This window comes from Schistocerca cancellata, chromosome 4 (assembly GCF_023864275.1).
Source record: "Schistocerca cancellata isolate TAMUIC-IGC-003103 chromosome 4, iqSchCanc2.1, whole genome shotgun sequence".
NCBI classification, from domain to species: Eukaryota; Metazoa; Arthropoda; class Insecta; order Orthoptera; family Acrididae; genus Schistocerca; species Schistocerca cancellata.
The window spans coordinates 624034546-624048046 of NC_064629.1; positions in this window are offsets into that span (position 1 = coordinate 624034546).

Consider the following 13501-nt stretch of genomic DNA (forward strand, 5'->3'; position numbering starts at 1 on the left):
AGTGTTCGTGTTGTGCGACCGCCGCGTTCTCTCGTAGGCGATGCTTGCAGCCTCTCTAAAGTGGTTCCTCAGACGTGTGACCTCAGCCATTTCATGCAGCTGAGTTGTCGTAAATGTCCTTGGTAGATGCAGAGCAAACCGCAGTATGCGGTTCTGCACTCTTTGTGGCGTCAGTATTTGTGTTTCGGCGGCTTGACCGCATGCGAAGCGGAGCGGCGCCCTGTAGAATGTGATACGAAGCTGCAGTGGAAAATAGACCCACAGATGGGTACGACTTTCTGAGCCGACCATTGGCTTTGTTCCTGACGTGTCGTGTGTGCTGGCGCCGTCTACTGTGACGGCAAGATATCGATATGGTGTCACTCTGTGGAAGAGGACTCTTTGCGATGTTGGTGGGTGGCAGCGCTGCAAGGATGGCGAGGCGAGAAACTACACAGAACTGCGTTCGTATCATTTAAGTTGAAGTGCCACTTGACCCAGGTGTGCAGGCTGTCAGAGGCGAACGGCTTTCTACGGTGAAGACTGTTGGCATTGATGGTACATCGCTGTTTCATCAGAGTATAGCGTGAGCTGCAAGCGGTCTGTCTTTGGTGTGTCAGCGGTGTGGAGCGTGTACAGGATTGGTCCTAAGACCGAGCCCTGTGGCACGCGAGCACTAATTTTTGTTTATTTATTTCTTTAACGTGATCTGATCGAATCAGGGTTTCCCACAAACAGAATCTTTTCTTACATTAAAGCTACCTAATAATTAATAATTTTATCATGACAGTTACTATTAAAATGATTTGAGTGTTTTTAGAGACAATGTGAGCAAACAGTACTGATTATGAACTACTACATCTAATACTGGCAGAACTTCTACTAGTGCTGCTGCTCTCATTAATAATTAAAATAATGAAAATAGTGATAGTGGCAGACATAAAAGGAATTTATAGGTGTAAACATATGTTTTCTGATATATCGAGTTCTGGGCTAGGAAGTTCAAGAAGACCACACCAGCTAAGAATACTGTTAAATGAAGTAGTTCTATTAGGAAACAGGAATGTGCAAGAGTAACGAGTGCGTACACGGACAGTGGTAGTCATTATTGTTGCTTCAGTAGATATGTCATTAATTGTCTCTGAAGCTGGATATGTTATTCAGGTTCTGTAATGTAATGCGGGAGGTTATTCCAGGGTCGGTTGCCTTCTACTGAGAAGGACTTCGAGACAGTCGCTGAAGGATGGACTAGTACTGAAAGGATTTTGCTCTGATGGGAACAGGTGTTTCTGCCATGTTATTCAGACAAGACCGTTAACGTCGAGGAGATATATGAGGGACAGTGTATGTTGATTAGACAGTAGAGAAGGCAGAGCATATGGAAAAATCTGTGCTTGTCTGCACACAGCCCGGTTACCTGTGCATATGAATCAAAATATGATCACTAAGTGTGATACAACTGTGAACATTTCATCTTCAGCTTGCTTATGGAAGGTGCCGTCGTTAGGTTATCAGCGGATGAGGCGGGAATCTGAAGCTGGCACGCCATTCTCATTGTAACTTGAACAAGAGGCCATCACGCCTCACACTGTCTAACGCTTCGGAAACATCAAGGAGCATCGCCCCGAAGTACTCAAGGCCTCCTCCATTAATCGCAGGAGCTGATGGTCCGTTGAATAACCGTTTAGGAACCTGAACGGCTCCTTGGATAGTATTCCATCTGAAGTGGCGTGACGCTGCAGCCGTTAATCAGTGTATCACCACAACGACTATCTCAATATCCCAAGAAATTAGGCTCGTAAGATAAGGGTTGCAGTATTTCTGAAATCAGTGTCCATCAACTTGCAAATGAGAAAGAGTTCGTTATGAGAAATAACTAAACAAATGTCAAAATGTAGATTTAAACCATCGCCTCACTAACGTAAATCAAAGAATGTTGTGGTGTCTAAGGCATCTTCGTCAACGGCACCTGGCGTGCCGCGCACCGCTCACAGCTACACAGCTACACATTTAAATCTACCGCCAGCCTGCCGCAGGTCGTGGACGCCCTTCCATCGCTAGTTGTCTGTTACGAGGCGTGCCACGCAATCAGAAGACGAAAATCCACAATACCTCTCTGCACGCATTACTGACTGGCCGCCACGTCCGCTTAAGCAGCACATTTTCAGAGCTCGCCCCAGATCAAGTGTATCCATAGACCTATGAACATTAGTGTGAAAATGTACAATGTAGAACATTACATCGAAGTAAAATGACGCTACTCAACATAACTATGTCATAGCGTCTCATAGAAGAATATCAGCATTTAAGGTGATTGGTTTGTATTAACATTACTATCATTGCATATACCTCAGCACCACAGAAGAACCTAGAGCAATCAAAGTTACGTATAACTCATTTATTACGCGCATATAGCATACATTAACCTACTAATGTCTTACCTTTTTGTAGCTGTCTGTATTTATTGCCACATTGTCCACAGATACAAAAGTTGTCATCATTCAAAACCCGTACCGGTACAAAACGAGTTCATAGTAACCGCATTCGGAGTAAAGACACTGCGAATGTCAAAATTATATGAGTAAGTTGTAGACGTATTCATAACGAAGTTCCAGAATATGCTGTGCTCTGGGAAATCTGTGGCTCTCAAATTGTTCTCGAGCCTGACCCGAAGTAGAAAGTTCTGAACTATATAGTGTGTCTCAAACCTGTTGGATCAAATTGAAACAGGTGGTAATGGATTCACAACCGATTATATTGAGATAGAGAACCAATGGTCAAAAATGTATATTTGTTGTGTTATGCTAATACACAACGGACACCGCATAACAACAACGTAGCTTGTTTGCTGCCTCCCCGTTTGACTGGTTCATGTTACTTAGTGTTCCTGCGAGATGTGCTGGCACAGTTCTTGGAGACTGAACCCCTATTTATCCGCGAAAGGACGTGGTTTCAGCCCGTCGTTGCACCAGACCACTTCCATGTTAATGTCCGCGACCACCTGAACAACATGTACGCTCATCGTTGGGTTGGAAGAGGAGATCCTGTCCCATGGACAGGGCAACCGCCGGTTCTCACACCTCTGGACTCTGTTCTGTGGGATTACGTCAGGATGTTGTTGTATGAAACGCCCGTAGAAAAGGAAGAAGACCTGCTCACTAGGGTCCAGCTGCCAGCTCTCTGTCTCCTCCTACAACAGACACCAGGAACTTTTGAGAGCCTGAGGCAGAACTTCATGCGCCGTTGCCATGCATGCATTGACACTGACTGTCGTCACTTTCAACAGATACTATAAGCCCTGTTGTTTTCATGCGGTATGTGCTGCGTATGTGCAAATAACACGAAAAATATGCATTTCCGATTGTTGGTTCCCTGCCTCATAATCGGCTGTGGACCTACTATAGCATGCTTCAATTTGACCCTAAGGGTTTGAGACGACCTTTGTAGCGAGTAATGTAACGTATATCGGAAAGACGGATTAGACGCCACAGAAGGGATGATATCACTACAGTCGGCATAAATATTGTCTCTATTGAGTTGGAATTTCAATGTGACTGTGATGTTATCTGTACTCGGAAAACAGGTCTAGAGGTCTAGCTGAAATCAAATTAATTGTTGGATGTTTTACCGGCCACCCAATTGCGTAGTACAGTTTTCGAGTTACTCAAAAAACGTCAACGCTCAGTAGGGCGGAAATACACAGATCATACAAAATTAGTTTCAGGCGACTTTACGATACGACTCGTATAGTCAGGGAAGTCTATGGATTCATTGCAAGGGGTACAGACAGTTAGTCTTGCGAAGTACTTTTAAACATTTTCGAGAACTATTTTGAGCAGCTAGTTCGACAGTCCAAACGCAGTGGAAATATTTTAGTCCTAGTAGGTGCAAACAGGTCTGAACTTATCAACGGTGTCAGTATAAAGACAGAGACTAGTGATTATGTTGTCACCGTAGTGACGATGTCACTAAAATTAACTGAGCAGTCAAGAAGGCTAGGAGATTATTTCTGCTATAAAGAACTGATAAGCAGTTGTTAGCATCTCACTTACACAATGAATGGGCACTCTCGGTTCGGAAGAGAACGCGTAAATGACGATAGGCAAAAACTAGTGGAGATTCGTGTGTCTGTAAAAAGATGGATGGGTGAAGCTTACAGCTTCCACCATCATATCTTAGTGAAGATCTTGGCCAGGACTCCTGAAAAGCCTGGTTCTACGTAAAATCGCTTAGCGGGTTGAACATTTCTTTTCAGTCACTCGTTGACCAGGCTAGTGTGACAATAAAAGGTAGCGAAACGAAAACTGAAGTTTTAAATTTCGCGTTCGTACAAACACACCGTAGTTTGACCATCGCACTGACTCCGTATGGAGGAAATAGTAATGGGCAACCTTGGCGTAAAGAACCAACTGAAAGAGTTGAAAATAAATGAGTTCAGAACAAGATGGAATCACAACTCGATTTTACAAGGAATACTCCACGGCATTGGCCCCTTACTTAACTTGCAATTGTTACGAATCTCTCGCCCAGCGCAAAGTCCCAGGCGACTGGAAAGAAATCTCAAGTGATTCCTGTATATTAGAAGGGTAAAAGAATGGAGCCGCAAAATTACAGACCAATATACTTAAAATCGTTTTTGCTGCATAATTACAATGTAATAAATTTCCTTAGGACGGAAACGGTTCTAACGACAAATCACCAGTTTTAAAAGGCGTCAGTCGTGCGAAACTCAACTTTACCTTTACTCGAATAATATCCTGCGAGCTATGGATGAATGGCAACAGGCAGATTCCAGATTCATAGATTTTCGAAATGCGTTTCACGCTGTGCCCCGGTGCAGACAGTTAACGAAGGTATGGGCATCCTGAATAGCTCCAGATACTTGATAGGCTTCTTAATTAATAGAACCCAATACGTTGTCCTCGACGGCAAGGTTTCATCAGAGACATCTGTAACGTCAGGCATGCCCCATGAAAGTGTGATATTACAACTAGTATTCATTATATACATAAACGATTTGATGGACAGGGTGAACATCAATCTAGAGTTGTTTGTTGATGATGCTGTGGTGTACGGGTAGATGTAGTCATTGAGTGACTGCAGAAGGATACAAGATGACTTGGACAAAATTTTCTAATTGGTGTAACTAATAACAGTTAATTCTTCAAATGGTTCAAATGGCTCTGAGCACTATGGGACTCAACTGCTGTGGTCATAAGTCCCCTAGAACTTAGAACTACTTAAACCGAACTAACCTAAGGACATCACACACATCCATGCCCGAGGCAGGATTCGAACCTGCGACTGTAGCGGTCGTGCGGTTCCAGACTGTAGCGCCTTTAACCGCTCGGCCACTCCGGCCGGCTAACAGTTTATTGTAAATAAAGGAAAATGTAAGTCATTGCAGAAGGGCAGGAAAAGCAAACACATAATGTTAGAATACAGTGTTAGTAGTGTGTTGCTTGACACAGTGACGTCGATTAAATATCAAGCCGTAACGTTGCAAAACGATATGTAATGGAACGAACGCGTAAGAACGGTAGTTGGGAAGACGAATGGTTGACTTCGGTTGGCAGAATTTTGGTAAAGTGTACTTCATCTGTAAAGGAGACTGCGTATAGAAAACTAATCGACCCATTCTTGAGTGCTGCTCGAGTGTTTGGGAACCCCACCAGCTCGGATTAAAGGCAGACATCGAATCATTTCAGAGGCTGGCTGATAGATTCGTTATCAGTGTGTTCGATCAGCACGCAAGTATTACGGTGATGATTCGGGAACTCAAATGGGAATTCCTGGAGGAAAGGTGCCGTTCATTTCGAGGAACACTAATGATAAAATTTAGAGAACTTGCATTTGAAGCTGACTGCAGAACGATTCTACTGCTGCCAACAAATATTTCGCGTAATAACTACGAAGATAAGATGAGAGATAGTTGTTTTTCCCTCGTTTTATTTGCGAGTGGAACAGGAAAACCTGGTGCTCTCAAGGGCAGTGAAATACCATCTCCGATGTCTCAGTTATGCATTAATGCGGAGCAAATAGTACTAGCTGTAATCTGAAACACCTCGCTGATGATGCAGTCATCAATGCGAACTTTGTATCTCATACAAATTGTAGTTAGACTTCCAAAATGTATTCGTCTGGTGCAAAAACTGGCAACTAGCTCTTAATCCCGAGGCATATGCGGTTGCACTCTTCGCGAGTGTCTATCATTACGAGATTAATGAATTAAAAATAGTCAGACATCTCATACAAATATTTGGGGGTTACAATACGTAGAACAGTTATTTCTCACACTCTCAGTCCTAAAATGGGACAGTAAGAAACCTTAGAATTCGATATAATATATACAAGTAATAGTGTTTCGGAGAGTACAGATGGAAACTAAGATGTCTCCCTCGCTGGGAAAGTAAAAACACCAATGTTGTCCGAATGTAAACAAAACGATAGAAATACACAACGTTTCTAATATAATCGTATTTCTCATCTTGTATCGTGAGAACTTCTGCAGAAAAGTGCTAAACGTGAAGGCTGTAGCTACGTTTACTTCCGTTCAAAAAATTGAAAACCAAGGGCACCCTCAAAGTGATTCTTCAGTTTCAGGATGCTGTCTACTGTCGCTCATAATACTGTTAAAACACGAGCCTCTTCGGACCGAAGCCTCTAATGTTTCCCGTAGTGCAGAGTGACTGAGACTACTTTCAGTTCATACCAGTAAGCAAGATAATCACCAAGTCTGCGTTGAAGCACTCCATCCCCTTATTTGTATTGACATTCCTACTACACACAGGTGTCAAAACTCATGGAATACGTCTTAACATCGTGTCGGAACTCGGTTTCCCTGTGTAGTGCAGCAACTCGACATATCATGTACTCAACAAGACCTTGGAAGTCCCCTGCAGAATTATTGGTCCACTGGCGTCTATAACTGCGAAAGTGTTGCCGCTGCAGGATTCTGTGCAGGAACTGACCTATCAATTATGTCCCATATGTGTTCGGTGGGATTCATGTCGGATGATCTGGATTGCCAGATCATTCGCTCGATTGTCCACATTATTATGCAAATCAATAGCGAACAGTAGCGGCCCGATGACATGTTTGCGAACATGAATGGCTGAAAATGGTTTCCAAGTAGTCGAACATAACCATTTATTGTCAATGTTCGGTTCAGTTGGTTCACAGGAGCCAATCCATTCCATGTAATCACAGTCCACACCACTATGGCGCCAACACCAGCTTGCACAGTACCTTATTGACAACTTGGGTCCATGGCTTCTTGGGTTCTCAGCCACACTCGAAGTCTACCATCGGCTAGTACCAACTGAAATTGAGACTCATCTGACTAGGTCATGGTTTTCCGGTCGTCTAGAGTCCAATTGATATGGTCATGAACCCAAGAGAGGCGCTTAGGCGATGTTGTGCTGTTAGCAAAGGCGCCAGCGTCGATAGTCTGCTGCCATAGCCCACTAACGCCAAACTGCGCCACAATTGCTTGAGGCATACGTTCGTCGTACGTCCCACAATGATTTCTCAGGTTATTTCGCGAATGTTGGTTGTCTTTTAGTACTGAAAACTCTACGCAAATATCAATGCTCTCGGTCATTAAGCGAGGGCCGTTGGCCCCTGCGTAGTCTGGTGAGTGGTAATGCCTGAAATGTAGGATTCTCTACACACACTTAACACTGTGAATCTCGTAATACTAAATTCTCTAACAATAACAGTAATGGAATGTCTTATGCGTCTGGCTCCAAATATCATTCTGCTCTCCAAGTATGTTAATTCCTGTCGTGAGACCATAATGACGTCGGAAATACACTCCTGGAAATGGAAAAAAGAACACATTGACACCGGTGTGTCAGACCCACCATACTTGCTCCGGACACTGCGAGAGGGCTGTACAAGCAATGATCACACGCACGGCACAGCGGACACACCAGGAACCGCGGTGTTGGCCGTCGAATGGCGCTAGCTGCGCAGCATTTGTGCACCGCCGCCGTCAGTGTCAGCCAGTTTGCCGTGGCATACGGAGCTCCATCGCAGTCTTTAACACTGGTAGCATGCCGCGACAGCGTGGACGTGAACCGTATGTGCAGTTGACGGACTTTGAGCGAGGGCGTATAGTGGGCATGCGGGAGGCCGGGTGGACGTACCGCCGAATTGCTCAACACGTGGGGCGTGAGGTCACAGTACATCGATGTTGTCGCCAGTGGTCGGCGGAAGGTGCACGTGCCCGTCGACCTGGGACCGGACCGCAGCGACGCACGGATGCACGCCAAGACCGTAGGATCCTACGCAGTGCCGTAGGGGACCGCACCGCCACTTCCCAGCAAATTAGGGACACTGTTGCTCCTGGGGTATCGGCGAGGACCATTCGCAACCGTCTCCATGAAGCTGGGCTACGGTCCCGCACACCGTTAGGCCGTATTCCGCTCACGCCCCAACATCGTGCAGCCCGCCTCCAGTGGTGTCGCGACAGGCGTGAATGGAGGGACGAATGGAGACGTGTCGTCTTCAGCGATGAGAGTCGCTTCTGCCTTGGTGCCAATGATGGTCGTATGCGTGTTTGGCGCCGTGCAGGTGAGCGCCACAACAGGACTGCATACGACCGAGGCACACAGGGCCAACACCCGGCATCATGGTGTGGGGAGCGATCTCCTACACTGGCCGTACACCACTGGTGATCGTCGAGGGGACACTGAATAGTGCACGGTACATCCAAACCGTCATCGAACCCATCGTTCTACCATTCCTAGACCGGCAAGGGGACTTGCTGTTCCAACAGGACAATGCACGTCCGCATGTATCCCGTGCCACCCAACGTGCTCTAGAAGGTGTAAGTCAACTACCCTGGCCAGCAACATCTCCGGATCTGTCCCCCATTGAACATGTTTGGGACTGGATGAAGCGTCGTCTCACGCGGTCTGCACGTCCAGCACGAACGCTGGTCCAACTGAGGCGCCAGGTGGAAATGGCATGCCAAGCCGTTCCACAGGACTACATCCAGCATCTCTACGATCGTCTCCATGGGAGAATAGCAGCCTGCATTGCTGCGAAAGGTGGATATCCACTGTACTAGTGCCGACATTGTGCATGCTCTGTTGCCTGTGTCTATGTGCCTATGGTTCTGTCAGTGTGATCATGTGATGTATCTGACCCCAGGAATGTGTCAATAAAGTTTCCCCTTCCTGGGACAATGAATTCACGGTGTTCTTATTTCAATTTCCAGGAGTGTATTTTCATATGAATCACCAGAGTACAAGTGAGAGCTCCGACAGTGTTTTGGCGTTTTTAACCTTGTGTATGCTATGCGATACTATCAGCATCTATGTATGACCTTATTGCTGTTTCATGACTTTGTCACCTAAGTGTAAAATACGGTCTATGTTGTATGCGAGTGGTATTCCCTGAAACCATTCTTTGAGGAAAGATACTCTTTCTCCAGAAGTGTCATAATATTTAAGCTTACAATATGTTCAAGTATCCGCTTTAACACTTGTAAAAGAATGAGCTGATACATAAGTGTAGCATGAGACTGTGGTTGAATACGGGAAGGTGGTTAAAAATGACTGTAGACTATTCAGATGGCGACTGCCACGGTGACGCCACACCAGTGTCAAAATTGAGCCAGGACGAAAGATTGACGTTGGATGTGGTGGCACTACCTCTTCGCTATCAAAATTTATTACGCTTCCTGTGTTATATACGGCATTTACAGGCAGGCAGTTATATTCTTTAAATAGAATTTCAACATATTTGTAACTGATGATTAATTCTAACTTAACTGGTACTTAAAAAAACGTTGCTATTCACTCTCTCTCTATTATGATGTCTACTTTATTTCGCCTTTGCTCGGTTCAAATAAACGTTTCTAAAAGTTTAGTTCTTCCAGTACTACGCATCACTTCAGCTGGAATGTATAAAATCATAGCCGAATAACTATGAGTTGTAAGCTCAGGAATAGGTCTAGATAATCAATAAACATAAACCTTATATGTATCAATCACATGACCGAAGATAGGTAAAATTTTTGATAACGACATGTTTAGATTTTGAACCTAGAAACAAGTAACTGTCTAGGTATTAACATTTAGAATGAAGTAACGAATAAAATTCCAGGCATCCTTCCAGGTTTTATTTAGGGTCTTGTGGTGATCAATCGACTGTGTTCTTTCCTCTCAACGTCTCGGTGTGTTGAAGGCTGCCTGACACTATTTTCGCTCAGTAGTGGAAAGGCATCAGGATCAGATGAGATTCCACGACGATTATACGAAAGAACTTGCTCCTGTTCTAGCAGCAGTTCATCCTATATCTCTAGACAAACGGAAGGTACCTAGCGACTGCCAAAAAGCGCAAGTCACTTTCGATTCAAAAAGATCCGTAAAACAGATGCATATAATTACATGTCTACACTGTTGACGTCAGACTGTTGTAGAATTATGGAATATGTTCTATGCTCAAGAATTATGCCTTTTTTGAGGACTAAAATCACCTGTATAAAAATCAACATGGATTCCATAAACAGAAGTCATCCGAAACTCAGCTTGATCTGTTTTTCCATTAGATCCACAGCGCTGTACACAACGACACTCAGGTTGCTGCCGTCTTCTTTGACTTTAGCAAGACCCTTCAAACGATCCCGCACTGCCGGTTAGTTAAAACAATACGAGCTCATAGAGTATCGGACCAAATTAGCGACTGTATTCAAGACTTCCTTGCATACAGAATGACTGACTCTGAGAACTATGGGACTTAACATCTGAGGTCATCAGTCCCCTAGACTTAGAACTACTTAAACCTAACTAACCTAAGGACATCACACACATCCATGCCCGAGGCAGGGGTCGAACCTGCGACCGTAGCAGCAGCGCGGTTCCGGACTGAAGCACCTGGAACCGCTCGGCCACAACGGCCGGCTTGCATACAGAACTCTACATGTAGGTCTTAACGGGAAAAAAAATCTACGAATGAAAAAGATAATGTACAGAATACTCCAAGGAAGTGTGGTAGGACCGTCACTGTTTGCAATGTAGAGTGTGTGCACAATTAAAGTTCTAAATCGACGTTGTTCTGAACAATGGTTCTCTTTCCACAGCGTTTCGAGGTCGGAAGTTATATTATATATAAATATTGTAGCAGAAAGCGTCGGAAGCTCTCTAAAATTGTTTGCAGATGGTGCGGTTGTTCATAAGAAAACAGCAACGTCAGAAGATAGTTTCCATTTGGAGAATGACCTGCAGAGAATTGATTAACTGTGGCAGTTGACAGCGCACGTAAATAAATGTAACATATTGCGGATACATAGGGAAAGAAACCCACTGCTGTACAGTTACACTGTTGATGACAAATTTTTGGACACAGTATTTATCATAAAGTATGTAGGATTAAATACCCAGAGCGACCTTAAGTAGAATGACAACGTAAAACACTTATAGGGAAGGCAGATGCCGGACCGAGATTCATAGGAAGATTCTTAAGGAAATATAACTCACCCACGAAGGAAGAAGCTTATAAGGCGCTTGTTCCACCGATTCTTGAGTATTGCTCATCAATATGGGACTCCTGCCAGCTAGGACTGCTAGGAGAGGTAGAGAAGATCCAACGAAGAGAGGAGGGTTCCGTTAGTTGGATCGTTTAGTCAGCGAGGGAGCGTTACGTAAATGCTCAACTTACTCCAGTGGCAGACGTTACAAGAGAGATGTCGTGAACCACGGAGAGTATTTCTATTGAAATAGAGAGAGCGCTTTCCGGGAAGAGTCGGACAACACATTACTTCCTGCCACATACATCTCGCGAAATGGCCACAATGAGAGAATTCGATAAATTAGAGGTAATATAGAGGCTTACTGACAGAACTCATTATTCCCATGCCCCATTCGCGAGTGGAACAAGGTAGGGGGGATCAGTTAGTGGTATCAGAAATATCCCCCGACACACACCGTAAGGTGGCTTGTGGAGTGTGATGCACATATAGACACTTTCACAGTCAACGAAAAAGTGGCCACAGATATTGCAACAAATGTTTGTTAATAAAGGTTGTCACAGTTGTTGAAGCTGCTACACTCTGTATTGAAGGCTATGTTGCCATGAAACTAAGTAGTCTGTGGTTTGGACGTCACAATAGACGACCTGTCTAGGTATTTACGGTAGCAGCCTCATTGAGGTGCATCTTGTGGAAGTGGACGAAGGAAGGAGACTGGTTCCAATCTACTATGTTATTAGTCAATTTGATTGTTCCTGTAAAACATTCGTACTATGAAACCGAAAGAAATCCTTTAGTTTCATTTTATACGAAGGGAAATTTTTTCAGAGACCGATTAACGGTCAAAATCTTCCAAAAATTATACATGAGGACTTCAGAAAGCAAGTTACACATGTCGTTCCACGCTGAGACCTTTGCGCAACGAGAGTGGTGTACTGTCAGAAGAGAGTACGTGGTTCGGGTTACTGCAGACACAGGTTTTCTGGCGTACGGGTAACAGTGCCAGTGAAACGGTGCACCAACTCCAAACGTGCTCCAGAATGGAAATACGCGGGACAGTACGATTCCTGCGGCCGAAACGTATGAAACTGCACAGAAATTCGCCGCGAAATTCTGGAAATATATGGAACAAAGATAACGCCGGGTCTAGCCATAGTGAAATGGTGCCAACAGTTTTACCAAGGCTGCGCAGAACTGGACGGTGTTCATGGAGGAGGGGATTAGTGTTTAACATCCCATCGAAAACGAGATCATTAGAGGTGGAGCACAACCTTGGAACAGGGAAAGATGAAGAGGGAAAGTGGTCGTGCGCTTTCGAAGGAACCGTCTTGGCATTTGCCTTAAGCGATTTAGTGATATCTTGGAGAACTTAAATCAGGATGGCTGGAAGTGGGTTTGAGCCGTCGTCCTCCCGAATGTGAGTCCCGTGTGCTTAATACTGCGCTAACCGGCTCTGGCTGGAGGGTACTAATTGCGAAATCCAGACCTTTCACTATGTGATTTCCATCATTTCGGCAAGCTGAATGATCATCTGTAACGAAAGAGATTTTCCAACAATGAGGACATTCACAAGCGCTTCTCGAATGACACTGTGGCCACCGAACGGATTCCTATTGTCGAGGAATTGAACGACTGGTGGAACGATCCAGCTGTTGTTTACAGCGATTTGGCGACTACGTAGAAAAAATAGTGCGACATATCTGTGTCACTTTGAAGTGTAGTTCAGCATTGAATAAAGGTTACTTGGTCTATCATAAAAATGTATAACTTACTTTCTGAAGCCCCCTCTTAATTGGAGTGGAACCATTTTACAAACATTAGTACCAGCAGTGATCAGAGAGTGATTTGTTGGTCGTGGTGAGTGAGGCCGGCTGAGTATGACGGCGCCTGGTTGGTGGAATTGTGGGGTTGGGGCCGGATCTGTGAGGGGGTGGGGGACGGGGGAGGGCGCAAGTTGCGCCGACGGCTTGTAGCAGCAGCTGTCGCCAACCTCCGCATTAACATTCCCCCGGGCGCTGCCTCCCAGAAAACTTTTCCCAAAAG